At 39.5% G+C, this 17,483-nt stretch overlaps 1 pseudogene; it reads right to left on the minus strand.

Annotated features, from left to right (window-relative positions):
• Window positions 1–1,124: 1,124 nt before the first annotated feature.
• Window positions 1,125–1,222, minus strand: LOC132282541 (small nucleolar RNA R71; annotated as a pseudogene).
• Window positions 1,223–17,483: the final 16,261 nt, after the last annotated feature.

The raw sequence follows: 17,483 nt of genomic DNA on the forward strand, positions 1-17,483 counted from the left end.
CAATTAGGATTAGTACTCTTTTAATCGTGTCTTTACTTTGTTTTTATTTTTCTTTTGGTTACTTATTGTGTTTGTTCTTACTTGACTAGGTTCATCGAGTTGAAGAGAAGCCAATCAAAGGAACAATTAAACAAAACAAAGGAAAAAGCTAAAAATTGAAAAATTGCTAAGCTAAGCTAAATTTGGAGTTGAAGTGCTATATGACCTTTGTGAGACTTTCTTGACTTAATCTCTTAGTTAAATCGTGAGTCCGCATGGAGGCATTTTATTTTTCTTGTTATTGCATCATTGTTGTTTCAAACATGGGAATTGTGCTTGTGGAAGTTGTCTAATTGCATTATTGGAAGGTGAAGTGTTTGTTCATTTGTTTTGCTTGCTTGTTTGTTATTGTGTATGCATGGTCATCGTTCATTGAGACCCACTCTTATCCCTTTAGATTTGCATCTTGAATCCATCGTTAGAAATCCTAGGGGAAGAGGAAGTTCATATAGAACCAATCTATTAATTGATGACCATAATGATGATCATGTTGAGGACCTTGGTCATATAGACCAACAAGGTATCCTCCACCCTAATGTGCACAATGATAACATGCAAGTACCACTAGGCATTCCTAGGCCATACATTCATCAACCTCAACAACAAGGCCAAGTTCCATTGGGAATGCCAAGGCCAATGTATGTTCCACAACCGCCAATCATTAATCAAGGAATTCAAAATCAAGGTGTTCATGTTGCACCTCAAGTAGCTAACCCAGCACTTACTTTAAGAGACCATTATGTGCCAAATGAGTATAATGCACCTACATGCATCCAATTGCCACCATTTAGAGCACATCATTATGAAATCAAAGCACAAACCATTCAAATGCTTCCTAACTTTCATGGACTTCCTAGTGAAGAACCTTATAAGCATTTGGATGAGTTCCTTGAAATTTGTTCTACCGTGAAATACACGGACATGCCGAAAGAAGTCTTAAGGCTTAAAATTTTTCCATTCACCCTTAAAGACAAGGCAAAATATTGGTTCAACAATCTTAGGCCTTTTTAATTACTTCTTGGGCAGAAATGCAACAAAAGTTTTTGAAGAAATACTATCTAGTTTCAAAGACCAATGCCATGAGAACGTCCATTAGAGAGTTTACACAAAGGGATGGGGAAACTTTTCATGAAGCATGGGAACGCTTCAATGAATTGCTTAGGAAGTGTCCACATCATGACATGCCCAAATGGCAATTACTTTAATATTTCTTTGAGAGCTTATCGGACAATTACAAGGGTATGGTTGATGCTTCCATGGGTGGTTCTTACATTGATAGGCATGTGGATGATGTGTGGCGTCTCTATGAAAGCATGAGTGAAAATTCCTTGCATAGAACATTGTCTTCAAAGAATGGTAGAAATACACAAGGTAGGACGAGTGTTGGCTTACATCAAGTCAACAACTCTAATGAGATAGCCGCCAAGATGAAATCTCTATCTCAAAGGTTTGATCAATTTTTGATTAACCAAAACTCGGTGAACCAAGTATCTTCCTTTCCTAACCATTCTCATCGTGCATCAAATGAATCTTGCATGACTTGTTTTAGTGTTCTCCATTCTACTTCTCATTGTCCTCATGGATAAGTGCAAAGCGAACCTAATGAGCAAGTTAATGCAACTTTTGTGAATCAAGGAGGAAATCCTTATGGTACTCATTATAATCCAAGTTGGAGAAATCATCTGAACTTCTCTTGGAAAAACCAAGGAGAAGGCTCAAACCCTTCCCAAGGCGGTTTCCAAGGAAAGTACATTCCACCTCCACTTCAAAGCCAAGGATCCTAAAGTTATAGGCCTTATTAATCACAAGGGAAACAATTTTCTAATTCTCATTTTCCCAACCAATCATATTCCCAAGGTAATGCTAGAAGTCCCGCTTTGGAAGAGAAAGTTTTGAATGCTTTGGGCACTCTTGAGGCAAACACACAATTGCTTCACTCTCACTCTCAATCTATTGCAAAGCTAGAAACCCAAGTAGGGCAAATAGCTAGCACTCTTAATGCTAGAAAGAAGGGAAAGATGCCTATGAATGCCCCAATCAAGCAACAATGTGTTGTGGAAACCCAATCCTCATCGGAAGGGTGTAGCATAGAACATGTCAATGCGGTGACCACCTTGAGAAGTGGTAGGATTGTGGACAATCAAGTTGAAATGTCCAATGAAGAAAGTGAACTGGTGCAACCATAAGTTGTCACCCGTCCCATTTCACATTCTATTCCTCCTTCATTGCATGTTCATGATCAAATGAATGAGAAAGCTAAAAAATGTGATTTGAATAGTGATCTTAAAAATGATTCATTGAAAAAGGTCTTGAAAGATGTGTTTGAAAAAGAAGTTTTGAAAAATGATTGTGAAAATGTTTTGTTGAAAAGTGAAGCGAAACATGATTTGAAAACTTCTTGTGTTGAAGAGGCTCTGAAAGAAAATTCTGAAAAAGTATTTGAAAAAGCTCCATTTCCGGACGCCTTGAAAGGGTCCATTTCAAAGGAAAAGCAAAAAGTTAAGACCAATGAAATTTTGGAAATGTTTAGGCAAGTGAAAGTTAATCTTCCACTTTTGGATGCAATCAAGCAAATACCGGCTTATACCAAGTTTTTAAAAGATCTTTGCACCCAAAAGAGGAAGAACAAAAGCCAAGCACCAAGGAAAGTGGTTTTGACCGAGCAAGTGAGCTCAATTTTGCAACACAACACTCTCCCAAAGTTTAAGGACCCCAGTTCACCCACTACATCATGCATCATTGGTAATCATATCATTAATCGGGCGCTTCTTGACTTAGGAGCAAGTGTTAACCTTCTTCCATACTCGGTTTATGTCAAACTAGGCATAGGTGAATTGAAATCAACGTCGGTAGTTTTGCAACTTGCCGACCGATCCATTAAGAAGCCTAGGGGTATCATTGAAGATGTTTTGATTAAGATTGATAAATTCTTCTTCCTGGTTGATTTCGTTGTCATTGACACGGAACCAGTTTCAAATCCTAAGAGCCATATTCCCGTTATCCTTGGCCGTCCCTTCTTGGCAACCTCAAACGCCAACATCAATTGTAGGACGGGGGTAATGAAGATCTCTTTTGGCCACATGAAAGTGAAGTTGAATATATTCAATCCAACCCCTAACTCATTTGACAAGTATGAAGGAGAGGTTAATGTTGTAGAAAAATGTCATGACCAACCATGTGAAGAAATTGAGCTTTTAAGTAAGACTAAAATTTTAAAGGGACCATCTTTAACATTGCATTCTAAGATCATTGTATCAAATTCTTGTTTTGAAATGGCATGGAAGCCCAAAAATTTTGATTGTTTGGACAACGGACTAAAACCTTCTTTTCAGTTTGATCCAACAAGTTCTTCCAAGAACTATTTGTTGGGTGGAGCTCAAGGTATCTATCACCCCCGTCAAGGAGGGGATGAGCAACAAGATCTTTGATCCAGGATAAAAGAGCCCAATGTCTTGTTAAAGACGTTAAAGACTAGCAAAAGCATTCGTAGGGTGTCAAAACCCTATTTCTCACCCATTTCTATTTTAAATTTTCATTTCTTGCGAAGTCTAGATACTTGTTTTTGGTTCACATGTATTGAAAGGAACTTTGGTGAGGATTACATGAACTTTCATGTTATTTTTGAGCATTCTGCATGAGTTCGATCGATCCAACTCTGGATTTCGATTGATCGAACTCCCATCTACAACCAACACTTAGAAAAAAATTTCGACCTGCATCCAACCTGCATATTTTTGTTCTCTGTCAGATCGATCAAAAAATTTCTAAGATCAAACATAGGATCTTCGATTGATCCAACTATCATTTCGATCAATTTTGAGTTTTGACACTTAGAATATTTTTGAGCCTGCAGAACCTGCATCCAAACCACTCTCTGTCAGATCGATCTAAAGCCCTTCGATCGATCCATCTTCACACTCCGATCGATCTCAAGTTTCAACACTTAACCAAATTTTCTGAACCAAAAACCTGCATATTATTTTTGCTCTCTGTCAGATCGATCGAACATTTCTTTCTGATCGATCTCACTTCTCCATTTCATTGTTTGACTTTGTTTTGACTTTTTCAATTTTTTAAATCCAAAAATATTTTTTTTTATTTTATTTTCCAAAAATACCAAAAAGATTTTATTTTTATTTTTATTTTTCAAATTTCCCAAAAATATTTTCTATTTTTCAATTATATTTGTTATTCCAAAAAAATAAAAAAAAAGAAAAAAATAAAAAAGAAAAAGAGAAAGTTCGATCGATCTCAGTTCAGGTTCGATTGATCGAACTAATCGGGGAATGTTTTTAAAAATAGATCCGAGGGTTTCAAGATCGATTAAATAGATCGACCCAACCCTCTCTTCAAACCCCCCTCCCCCCCCCCCCCTTCTCTCTCGTCGCCGCTGCTGCACCTATTCATATCTTCCATCTCCGGTGAGATCTTCGGCGAGAACCAAGCTTCGCATCACTCTATCTCTTCTCGGATTCTCCCCCCTCGCATCTCATCTTTTCTCTCTTCATTTTGAGGTGAGATCCGAGATCCACTAGTCGATTTTAAGTTTTAATTTTGTGCATACATGTTTTAAATGTTTAATCTAGGCTATATGCATGATGAAATCCACCATCGTTGAAGCTTGAAGTATGTTTCGTATATATGTATATATGTTTTTATATTTTCTAGATTCCTTTTGATTCGTGGGAGTATGGGCCATGCTTGGTTGTTGATTTGATGTGTCGAAGGGCCCACGAACACGTTCGTGTGGGCCCCGTGCTTCCACCGTCACAGATCTATGACCTTTCAGTTTTCATCTTCGCACAGTTCGATCGATCAAAATTCTATGTCAGATCGATCTTGAGAGATCGATCGAACTCATCCTTTTTAATTTCTCAGATCGATTGAAGTTATGAGATCGATCTCACTTTCCTTTGATCGATCCAACTTTTGTGATTGATCTCACTTCTTTCTATGATCGATCGAACTTCACAGATCTCACATAGACACTTCATTCATCATATCTTGTGTTCATGCTATCTTATTTATGCCTAATGCCTGTGATATTCCACATTGGATGCATTTCATACTTATATTGCTTAGCATGCTTCACATTTTATCACTAGCATAGATTCATGCCATTTATGTTATGTCTATCTTACTTAACATACATGTGTCTATATTGTGCTTTCAATTCTTTATTCTGGCACTAACTTCCATTGCAAGTGCTTCTTTTCCTTTTTATAGGCCATGGTTAAGAGAAAGACTGTTGCCAACAGGCAACACGGACCTCCGAGATCACAGAGACGTATCTGGCATAGGACAGCCGAGCCAGCAGAGCCCTCTCATACAACTAAGGATGAGCATATTACTTCTACATCTCAGGCTCAGGCTGAGTTTATACTGTCACCGTCTCCATCTTTGGATCCAGCCGAGGCTAAGCACACCCCATCACCATCTCCACCACCTCAGCCAGCTCACCAGGTTGACCAGCCATTATCCAGATATACACAGATGACCGTGGCCCACGAGTCATTCTTTGACATAGCTTTCTTTTCATGATCAGTACTAACCCGATCAGGGTATGATGATATTGTTCGGAGGGGCCTTACAGCTATTCTTGCCCAAGTTACTGAGCCCGTCTATCCGAGGCTTGTCCGAGTGTTCTTCCAGAACCTCCGACCGTCCCCGCGCACTACAACAAAGATGGTCACTTCTATTGATGGCCACCAGATTACTATCACTGTGGACACACTTTTCAGATCATGCCATTGTCCACATAGATGCCCGCCAGAGCTTCAGGAGCTCTATCCGAGGCTATACAAGCCTTCTTATGCCAATATGGCAATAGCTTTGACAGGTCACCATGCCACTGGCGAGACTTTCGCCACCCGCACATATCTTTCAGACGACCCGTGGTTTGTTGATTCCGTTCTCTTTCGGAACATTTATATGGCCGGCCACAAGATTCAGCGGCGAGGAGATTATTTGACAGCCCTCTACGCATTCTACACAGGGTGCTGGGTGTCCATTCCCGCGCTTATCTAGATCGTGATGAAGCAGCTATTTGACACCTATATTAGCAAGGAGCGGCCCAGGTTCCTTCCTTTTGGGCACCTCGTCACCTAGATTCTTGTTGACCAGCGCTACCCATTCCATCCATAAGAGCGCCCAGACACAAGATCATGTACCTTTCAGAAGAAGGACTGGACCAAGAGCTACAATGCCATCATTACCCGTCTTCAGGACCACGCTGTACAGGATGCAGAGGAGCTAGAGGAGGAGGAGGCAGAAGCAGCCCCAGCAACAGCAGATCCAGCAGCAGACGACGAACCAGTCGATCCAGCTACCGAGTGTATGGACATAGATTTAGAGCAACCTACAGATGAGGAGCAGCAGCACTCTCCAGCTAGGTCACCCATTCACGAGCAGGAGCAGACTCAGGATTCTCAGTCTTCTAATTCTTCTATAACTGAGTCTCCCGGTCAGACCCCTGGCTTTGGAGTACGCTTGCAGCCTCTTGAGGATGCTGTTGCTGCTATGCGATCTGATCTTACAGCCAATAGAGCTGATTTTGTGGCCCACTGAGCTGATTTTGCTACTTTTCGCATGGATGTCACGGCTATGTTCCGAGAACTATCCAGAGATATCCGTGGAGCCCGACCTACCCGACATACCTCATCATCCTAAGATCCCAGTTCTTTATGATCCTTCTCTATTTTTGATACTCTATATATCATTTTTGCAGCCGGTTTGTTGGCTTAGACCTTTTGATGTACTAGTGCTTTATTTCATTTATTTATGCTTTTATTATGGATGTCATATGATTATGTTCTTATATCTGTATGCTTGACTCCATCAGGTGAATTCCAGTAACTTCAGTGAGAGAGTGCTACACAATTTTTCAGGACCACCCTTATACCTCTCTCATCTCTTTATCTATTATCCTATTTACACTTAAATGTCCACTGTGCACTGATTATCCCATTTTGTTATCTGATGAGTTTATCCAAGTGCCAATTTTCAGGACCATAATTAATCCCAAGTTTGGGGGGGCCATGCCACCCATTTCGGATATTTTAAGTCCGATCATTCTATGCCTTAGTTGCACTGGTATACTCTTTCCTTTGTTCTCTTTGCACATTGAGGACATCGTGCCATTTAAGTTTGGGGGGAATGGTGTTTTACAGTGTTTGCTTTAAATTCAAAATTTTGAGCATGCTCTGTGTACTTGAGGGATATTTCTATGATTGGTCCATGTTAGCCATGATTTTGATTTTTTGAGGACTATATTGCTTAAAATTTAAAAATTGCTTGACTTGAGAGTCCAATACTCCTTGTATGCCTTGTGGATGCCATTTAGGAGTAAATTTTTTTGAAAGATTGATATCTTGCTTGCATTTGTGGTCCACATCATCCTGATTTCGTGATTGTTTTGAGATTCACTCTAGTTTTCTACACTAGCACAGGTGCACACTAGCATTCATTTAGGGGGTACATGCTTTGTTGATTATTGAATTGGTTATATCCCAATTGAGCTAGTAGTGCATTGAAAGCTTTCATTCTTGATAAAGGTGGATAACAACCCCTTTTCACTAAGTAGTCGGGATTCTAGCCTCATCAAGCACTGAACTTCTCGCGCCGAAAGGTGGAGGGCCCAAACTCTAGGTTAATAATTGAAGTAAAAAAAAAAAAAAAAAGAAAAAAAAAAAAGAAAAAAGAAGAAAAAGTTGCAAAAGTAATAAAAAGTGAGGACTTCTCCCAAAAGGTGAGAAGTGGGAAATGATTAGATGGAGGTTATCTTGATTTGTAGCCTAGTTGATTTGAGCTTGTAAGTTCGTAGGGGTATTTGAATACCTAAAGCCGTCTGGTTTGGGAGTCATTGACCTAACGCTCGATCTCATGAATCACTAGAAAGCTTAATAGATCAACACATTGCACTATGCTTCCATCTTTGATCCTATTTAAAAAAATAAAAAAATAAATAAAAATAAGTGAAAAGAATAAGCGTACCTAGAACAATAAAGCTTTAATAAAAGGTCCACTTGTTGTCTTGATGATCGGTACTAGATTTGTGCGCTAGTTTGAGGGTAATGATGTGATTAATTCATTAGTTGACTTAGATAGCAACATACTTGATGCCGGTCCACTCAAAAAGGATTCTAGAGTTGTTTCGATTTGCATGATCATTTTCTTGATGTGTGGAAGACCATATTTGCTTTCTTAATGTTGAGATTTTGGGAGATTGCTTGGAAAGGGTTGAAACATTGCATACTTGAGGTAGTTTTCTCTCAATGCTTGTTTGCAATATTGGTGCCTCTTTTGAAAAATGAGCTTAATGTTTATGGGTACCATTTATGGAAACCCTCACGAGACTTCACTCGTCCACTAGAGGTAACCTAGGGGTTTAAAAGGCTTATTGCATGTGCTAAGTGCAATCGTGTTCCCTACGAAAGTGGTGCTATCATTTTATTATTTCCTAGTTTAAACTTGTATAGTAGTTCATTGCATTCCTTTACTTCGTAGTTCATTGCTAGGGACTAGCAATATTTAAGTTTGGGGGTGGTGAGCACTGAAAAGTGCGCATTTTAACTCGTTAAGCTTGGGTATTCTAAAACCTTTGTCTATCTTACTTTACCATTTTAGATTGATTTCGTGTTATTTCCATTTTCAGGCACTTATCCTGAAAATAAGCTAACTTCGCCAAATAAGAGCTTAAATAAAGCAATTCTGGGATTGAACAAAGAAAGGAGCAAAATGAAGAAAGAAAGAAGCAAAAAGAAGCCAAAAGTGGGAAGCAGCAAAACTTCGATCGATCCAAGATGAAGGTTCGATCGATCCAACATTCATCGATCTCAGCACTTCAAGATGGATCGAAACCATGATGTTCACATTCAGAAATCCAAAACTTCGATCGATCCAACACCATCATTCGATCGATCGAACCCCTTGTCCTTATCCAAATGATTGATCTTATCCACAGCTGTACCACCTACTAACCACTTTTGTCCTTTTCCCAAAATATCTCCAAAAATATCTTAGATTTGTCTTTTCCCAAAAAGCTCACCCAGTTGGATCAATCCAACCTTAGTTCGATAGATCTCAGCCAAGTTCGATCGATCCAAGTCCAAGGTTCGATCAATCAAACTTCCTCCAGTACAAAAAAGTTAAAAAGCCAGCTCATTCATTCCGTCCTCTATCTAATCATTGGGGAATATGCCTTGCTGTCACTTGACCTACCTATAAAAGGAATATGATACACTTTTTAAGGGAGACTTTTGGGAGGATTAGAAATTTGGTAGAGGCAACTTTAGAGGCTACTCTTAGGGAGGAAGAAAAGGAGGAGGAAGCTAAAGACACCATTGGAGGCCTTTCATCTTCCAAGGAGCAGATTTCATCCATGGAGCTTGCCCTTGAGGGTTGGAGGAGCATCACCATGAGTGGCTAGACATCCTCTTGGGGCTAGAGTTAGCCCCAAGCATGCTTTCTTTACCTTAATCTTGTGTATTATTGAGGGATTAGTGTTGCAATACATGTTTTGACTCTTTGATATATATAGATCGTGTTATTCAATGATTTATATGGTTTAATGCTTTCAATTGATCATTTCATTCTATCTATATGTCTATGTATGCTAGAATAGATGTTCATGTGCTTGTCTCTATTTCTTATGTTATTGATGCATGTCTACGTGTATTAATGCTATAGATCTAGAGATTGTCAAGACATAGTGCTTAATGGAATGCTCTTGTTATTTTCTTGATGGTTCATACTTATTCCTTGATGGATTGTACCTCTCCCTTAGTTTATTTTCATGCTAGTAGTGTAGATGTAATGTAGTTATAGAGTAGTGTTAAATGGGAGGACAATCCATGCTTGTTGTTTAATGTTCCATGCTTTTTAATGCAAGTAGTATATGTCTCTAACCTTGTGGTGTATTTGGATTGTGAGCTTAATGAAAGGATTAATGACTTGTTTTGATCTATTGTGCCTTTTACATGTTGTTTAGACAATATATGCTTCATTGCTTGATATATTATGCCTTTCACATGATGTTTAAACAATACTTGCTTAATTGGTCATCCTTGCTAATTGAACCAACCAATCACACACACACACCAATATTACAATTCACCTTACCCTTATTAGTCACTTGTTAATGGTATAGAAATACATTGCTTGGTGGTGATCTCTAAACCCCAAGACCTCTCTCTCTCTCTCTCTCTCTCTTTACTTACTCTTTATTGCATTCATACTTAGTTTAACTTAGTTGCTTTCTAGTTTAAACAACCAACTAACCATTGTTTGATCACTCGACCTACTAACCCTAATCTCGAGTCCACAACACAATTCGACCTAGCTCAATCCACAATCCCTTAGGATGATCCCTACTCGCCCTAGCTATATTTTTAGTGAAGGTAGTAATGGCTTTTATAAATGTAAAACTCTTGGCCCTCGCCTTAATGCACACTCTCCAAACTTGACGGTAGGGCGACGAACTGGCCAGTTGCATTAGCGTCTGGAAATACGAAGCACGAAGGAGAAGTGTATGTGGTAGGAATGAAATGGTCCCTCAATTGTTATTATGGAGGCCCTTGTGGACCCCATCTTCCGTTACCATTAGCATTACCATTTCCATTACCCGATGCATCATGAATATCAGCCATATTTTCAGAGGACCTATCTATATTAGTCAAATGCTTTTTAAGTTTTCTTAACTGACTAAGAGTTCTCTCTATTTCAGGATCATGCACTAAAGGTTTTGACCTAGTTTAGCGAGTTAACATGCATTAATTCCACTAATCCTAAAAGTGACAAAAATAAAATTTTCCCAAGTAAAAAGAAAACAGTAACAACTCACAAAAGGTTTACTAAGCCGAAGCTTTTTCTCCCTTAAGCGTCTTTGTCCTTACTGCTACTTCTTTGTACCTGAAAAGAAAAAGAAAAAGAAATAAGGTGAAATATCAAAAAGTCCGAAGACTGGTAAACCAAAATAACCTAATTAAAAACTAAACAAAAACTAATCTCCCCAACAACGGTGCCAAAAATTTGGTGTGTTTAATTTTACCACTCGCAATAGTATGATTCCATGTAAGATAGTGCTATAAAGAGAGGTGTCGAACCCACAGAGAAATGAGATTTGTATTCAGTTTTCAATATAAGTTCATTGGTTTACAGGTAACTGGTTGAAAAATTGGTTGGTTGTCACAATTAAAAACAAACTAAAATTAAAGCAAAATATTAAATTAAAGTAAATTAAATAATCAGAGAGAGAAATCTTATGGCTTTAACTTCACCACAATCATCATACTATGGTTAATTGTACTAACTCTGGGGATTTAACAATTATGTTTTTCAAATGAATTGAACTCAATACAATTCATTCAATTCAGGTTTTAACGAAAGATGTTTTACAAAATTCAGTTAACTATAACATATTTGCGGTTAGCGTGGACTATCCACCTACCTACTCTAACTACTTTGTAAACAATCCACCTTTCCTAAACATAGACTATGAAAACATTCTTTTGTAAAAAAACATTGGAATACCATTATATGACCTCTATTCTTATGTCCAGTAGGGCTCCGCCAGATACCGTACAATAAGATAGGTTGAGAATAGAAAACAAACAATTATATCTAAGACAAGGTAATAACAGTTTGCGATCTATTTAAGCATGAAAACCAATTGAGTTGTCTCAATTGCTCATAGTCATATAATCAAGCAAACGCAATATGTTAAAATAAATCCCAGAGTTAAAATAATCAAACCATAATACTAGATTGAGTTACAACAGTGCCCTAAGAGAGGAATTAGCTACTCATGACAATGTCGGATATCATCTGTGTTAGAGTTGTCTCCATCGTCATGGACGGCACTTCTCTTCTCAGGATCTTCACCTTCTAAGGTTTTGGAAACCCTAAAAGCCACCACAATATTAGCCTTCTGAATAACACGGCAAAAGGACTTGGAATTTCGAACCTCTTATATCAAGGCTTAAGCCTTCTTTTATAGAAGAAAATAAGGATTTGTAGGGCTTTTAGGTCTTCTGGCCTATCTAGAATGAGATACGGCTCAAAAAGGAAGCAATCCCGTAACTTTAATCTGACATGTTATGGAAGGCTCAAGATTTAGGAATAAAGGCTCAAGCTTTAAGGTTTAGGCTAGAGCATAAAGAATAAGGTTCGAGCTTTTCTGAATAGATGCTCGAGCTTCAAGAATTGGTGCTCAATCTTTATTTTGACACTTAGCCAAATTTCTTCGATTACTTTCCCAAGCGTTTTTTTCTTCAACACTTAGAATATTCTTGGGATTGAAATTTGTTAACATTGCTCGATCAAAGCTTCATAGGCTCGAGCACTAGGTACCATGCTTGAGCATTTGGTTTTCAAAGCTCGAGCTTCAATGGATGGTGCTCGATCCTTGGGTTGAGGCATGAGGTCTAGGAGCTTAGAAATTAACTCTTCAAATTTTAACGCCTTGTGCTCAACCATAAAGGTCAAGGCTCGAGCACCCTTTGTTCAGGCTCGAGCCTGAAGGTACAAGGCTCGAGCATTTACTGCCTTGTTGATTTTTGTCTTCTTTGACTTGCTAGGCTCGAGCCTCATGACTTGGGCTCGAGCTTTTGACTCTGAATTCTTCTGATCTTCACCATTTAAGCTCTCGGCTTGCTCTGGATGATCGGCAACGACTCTATAAGCTTCGATATCATTATAAAGTCTTAGTTTTAACCATTTTTCTAGGAAAGTACCTACAAACACATATTAATCATAAATCAGTCTAAAACAGGATAGATAATCACTTTAGGCTGCAACATATGTCTATTTAAGGGCTCGAATATGTAAATATTCAACGCTCATTAGTAGTCTTCTAAGAACTCAACCCATCATCTCTGTCTGTTGTTCTGCCGCTAACTCCAGGTCATGAGTAGGGTAGTTAAGCTTGTGAGCCTTCAACTGCCGAGACCCATAATCCACTACTCTACCATCCTGCATCAGTACACAACCCAATCCATCACATGACGCATAACAATAAATCACATAACCCAAGCCACGCTCGGGTATCACTAACACTAGAGCCGTGGTCAACCTTGTCTTCAACTCCTGAAAGGAAGACTCACAGGCTTCATTTCATGTGAATTTGATTCCCTTTCTGGTCAATCTAGTCATAGGAGCTGCCAAACGGGAGAAGTCTTTTACAAACCGATGATAATATCCCGCTAGGCCGAGGAAACTCCGGATCTTAAAAAAATTCTTGGGTGGCTCCCAATTCAAAACTGCTTCGATCTTTGATGGATCAACTAATACTCCACCCTCTGAGACGACATGTCCCAAAAACTTCACCTCTTGCAGCCAAAATTCACACTTCTTATATTTGGCGTACAAACGATGCTCTCGTAAAATCTGCAATATAGTACTCAAATGAACCTCATGCTCCTCCCAAGTTCGTGAATACATAAGGATGTCATCCATGAAAACTACTATAAACTGGTCCAGATAATCATGGAAAACATGGTTCATTAGGTCCATGAATGCCGCCGGCGCATTAGTCAAACCAAAAGGCATAACAAGGAACTCATAATGTCTATACCGTGTACAGAAAGCTATCTTTGGGATATCCTCATTCCTAACCCGCAACTGATAGTAGCCTGACCTCAAGTCAATCTTTGAAAAATAACTAGTTCCCTTCAACTGGTCAAACAAATCATCTATCCTTGGCAAAGGATACTTGTACTTGATGGTAGCATAATTCAACTTCCAGTAATCAATGCACAACCTCAAAGAACCATCTTTCTTCTTAGCGAACAAGACCGGTGCATCCTACTGATCGAACTCAAGTACCCGCCCGGCAATGGTAATGGAACAACCCCAACAAACTCTACCAAGAGTGACCGAACTCCCAATGGGCATGTCAACACAAAGCGGTCTGTCTAACTAACTGACCTCCAAACCCAATGCCCAAACAAATGATGAAGCAATGAATGAATAGGAAGCACCAGAATCAAACAACACTCGAGCCCAAGAATGGGACACAAGAAACATACCCTTGACAACTCAAGGACTGGATGATGGCCCAGCTGGAGTGAGTGCAAAGACACGACCCTGAGTCTTCTGCCCGTAAGAACCACCTATCTGATAACTAAACTACTGAGTAGGAACATCGAGAACTCTGAGCTGTCAAAGCTGGCTGAGATGGTTGGGGTGGTGGTGGTTGTCGAAACCCTGACTGAACTATGGTGGACTGTGTCTGCCTTTACTGTGAACCTCCACCCCTTTCAGAACCACTACCCTACTGGGGACAATCTCTCACCCTATCCATGAAACTGTCCACAACAAGCAGATCTGGACCGCCCTCAAATAAAGTCGGCATCAATTTGATGAACTTAGCAATGTGGTAAAGAGTCTCATCTGACTCACCTTTCTTTGGAAGTGGTGCCGGTGGTGGCACAACCTGTGACGATAATGCTCCTACCGGCCGAAATGCATAAAAAAGAGCTGCCTGAACGGCCAACTTTAACTGTTCCTCACTTATCTGAAGAGGTGGATCAGCGGTCACCCTCAATTGTCCCCCTCTTGGTTGTGATGGCCCAAGTTTGGCAACCCAGTGTGTTAGTGATGAACCAAAAGTTGACCCGATAACGGATCTGAAATGCGAAAGCGGAAGAAGTAAAATGGCCTCTAGAGACGTACGTCATCCCTAAGGCACCAAAATAACTCTTTATGAAGCCACGGAACTCATACGAGTCAAGTGCTGAAATAAGAATTTCAAACCCGATAAAAAATGAACCAAAGGTAAAATGGTTATTTCAAACTAAAATGAGTGCTACCATGCACACCATTGGAAAGATAATAAAAAATGAACGAAGTTAGATTCAAGAATTACCTGATTCGGAGTCCGGACGGAAAAGATATGAAAATAGGACAAAGAGGCATCCTCCATTTAAGAGTTACCACAAACCTATCTCACTAAAATTGTAATAACTCTCACTCAGTTGGAGTTTTGGTGTATGGTTGGTACCATTGGAAAGCTAAATTCAAGCGCTTAAACTCGAACTCAAGAACTACCAGATTTGGATTAGAAATGAAGGAGTTATGACCCTCTAAAGTCGATGTAACAAAGCTGTCCAAGAAAAACTGAAATGGAGAAGCTCTAGGGAGGATCAGTCAACCGACGGTAAGGGTCAGTGATAAGCGCCGAATATTGTATATTCAAGCGCCCTAAATTGCATTAGTTAAGTTCTTTATTTGTGTATTTTATATAGATTATCTCCAATTGTATGTTTTTGCACATTTTCAGGTCCATTGGCCAAAAAGAAGCAAGAAGAATGCTTTGTGGAGTTTTGGCCATCAAAAGGCACAAGGCTGAATTTCTGGCAGCAGTAGATCCTGAACTTTGCTCGCCATTTTGACCTTGAAAACTCGAGAACTGGACTTCCCTCATAACATGACATATTTAGAGCTCTGAATCAGCTTTCCAAATCTTCAAGCAGTTCATCATTCGGAGTTAGTAGCAGAGAGTTATGATCTTCTTATCATAGGTGCTCAGAACTGCCTGGCAGCAATGAATTTCTGCCTTGCTCTTCAATTTCGACCAACCATCCTTGAGAATTGGATCTCCACCAAAACATGAAGTTTTTAGAGCTCGGAATTAGCTTTCCAAATCTTTAAACGATTTATCATTTGGAGTTCAGAGCGCAAAGTTATGGCCGTTTTACCAAAGTAGGTCTGGGCGGAGCAAACCAAGCATAAGGCATTCTGGCCAATTTTTGAGTGCTCGAGGCCTTATTTCGAGTGCTCGAAATTAGGGCAGATTGCTTCACGAGATCAGCAGTGGAGTCAGGACTTTACTCGCTATTTTAACCCAGAAAGCTTGAGAACTGGACTTCCATCATAACATGAAAGATTTAGAGCTCTGAATTAGCTTTCTAAATCTTCAAACGGTTCATCATTCAGAGCTCGAAGCAGAGAGTTATGGCCTTGTTACCAGAGGTGTGCAGAACTGCCTGACAGCACTGAAGTACTGCCTTTCTCCCCATTTTTGACCAACCAGACTTGAGATTTGGGTGTTCATCAAAACATGAAGTTTTTAAAGCTCTGAACCATATCTCCAAATCTTTAAACGGTTCATCATTCGGAGTTTGGAGCGCAAAGTTATGGCTGTTTTACCAAAGTAGGTCCAGGCGAATCAAAGCAAGCATGGAGCAATCTGCTCCATTTTCGAGTGCTCGAGGCCTTGCTTAGAGTGCTCGAATTTGGGGCAGAATTGCCTTTGGGAATTCTCATTTTGGCAGCCACTTGTGCATTAGTTTCCTCATTTTCTACTTACTTCTTTATGAGGTGGTTGGGGATGTTTTTTTGGGAGGAGAGAGAGAGCTTTGTTGAAGGAGATAAGGCAAGGAAGGCCACACATATCATTATCCTATATTCTAGCAAGATAGAGGAGAGAGAAGAGAGCAAGGAGGAGGGTGTTCTTGAGTGCTATAGTAGGAGCACGAAAATGGAGTCTTGGATGGAGCTTCTTCCTTCTTCTAGCTTAGCAATGGGTAACTAACTCTTTCTCTAGGGAGGTGATGAAGTCCCTCCCTTGTAAGCATGTCTTAGGATAGTCTATTTTGGGGATTTGTCATGTATATTTTATGGTCTTTTCATAACCAAGAGCACCTCATTTGTTGTAATGAATGTTGATACATGTATGGATGATTTCTTTAAGTTGATTATCTTGTCTTAGATGATGTCTTAGAGTAATCATATTGCTTGAGTTTTTCATGGTGAGAGTGGAAGCAAGGTTATGAAATGGTTTCATGGCATGTTGATAGGTGACTTTGATAGACCATTGCTTAGGAAATCCTTTGATGGTGTATGCTTAATCTCTAACTCCATGTGCTTTATCATTTTGTCAAGAACTTGATAGTCTCTCATTTAAGTAAATGTGTATAAGCTACACCTTAGTTAGGTAGTCTAAGCATGTTTATCTTTTGATGGATTATACTTGTTTGAGACCTAATATACCTCTTGATTACTTATATGGCAACCATGTGTTGCTATGTAAGTCTTGACCATCATATGTTGTTTTTCCCCCAATTTAGGTCTAATCTAGCATATGTATAGGGATGGAGGCGGATTCACTTCCCTAGTCTCCTCTTCTTAATCTTTTCATCCTAAATTCCTTGCAAATTAGTGTTTTATGCACTTTGAATTCCTAATTTAAGTGACAACAAACAAAACCTCTATGAACACCCCTTCATCATCCTAAGAATGACTCTAAACACTTAGGTTGCCTTAGACTAGCGCAGTCCCAGTGGTTCGACTTACCCGACCAATAGCCCTATTTTACAATGATTCGTGCTATTGCGAAGGTTGATGTTAATTGACCAACCGATCAGTCAGCTATCCGAAATGATGATTTCACAAGAAAGCCTACTGGAATTGGTCTCGAGGGCTTGTCAGCCGGCTGATGGCTCTCC

This window comes from Cornus florida, unplaced genomic scaffold, assembly GCF_030987335.1.
Source record: "Cornus florida cultivar Cherokee Brave unplaced genomic scaffold, ASM3098733v1 CherokeeBrave_3.0.0_Hap2_Chr01, whole genome shotgun sequence".
NCBI classification, from domain to species: Eukaryota; Viridiplantae; Streptophyta; class Magnoliopsida; order Cornales; family Cornaceae; genus Cornus; species Cornus florida.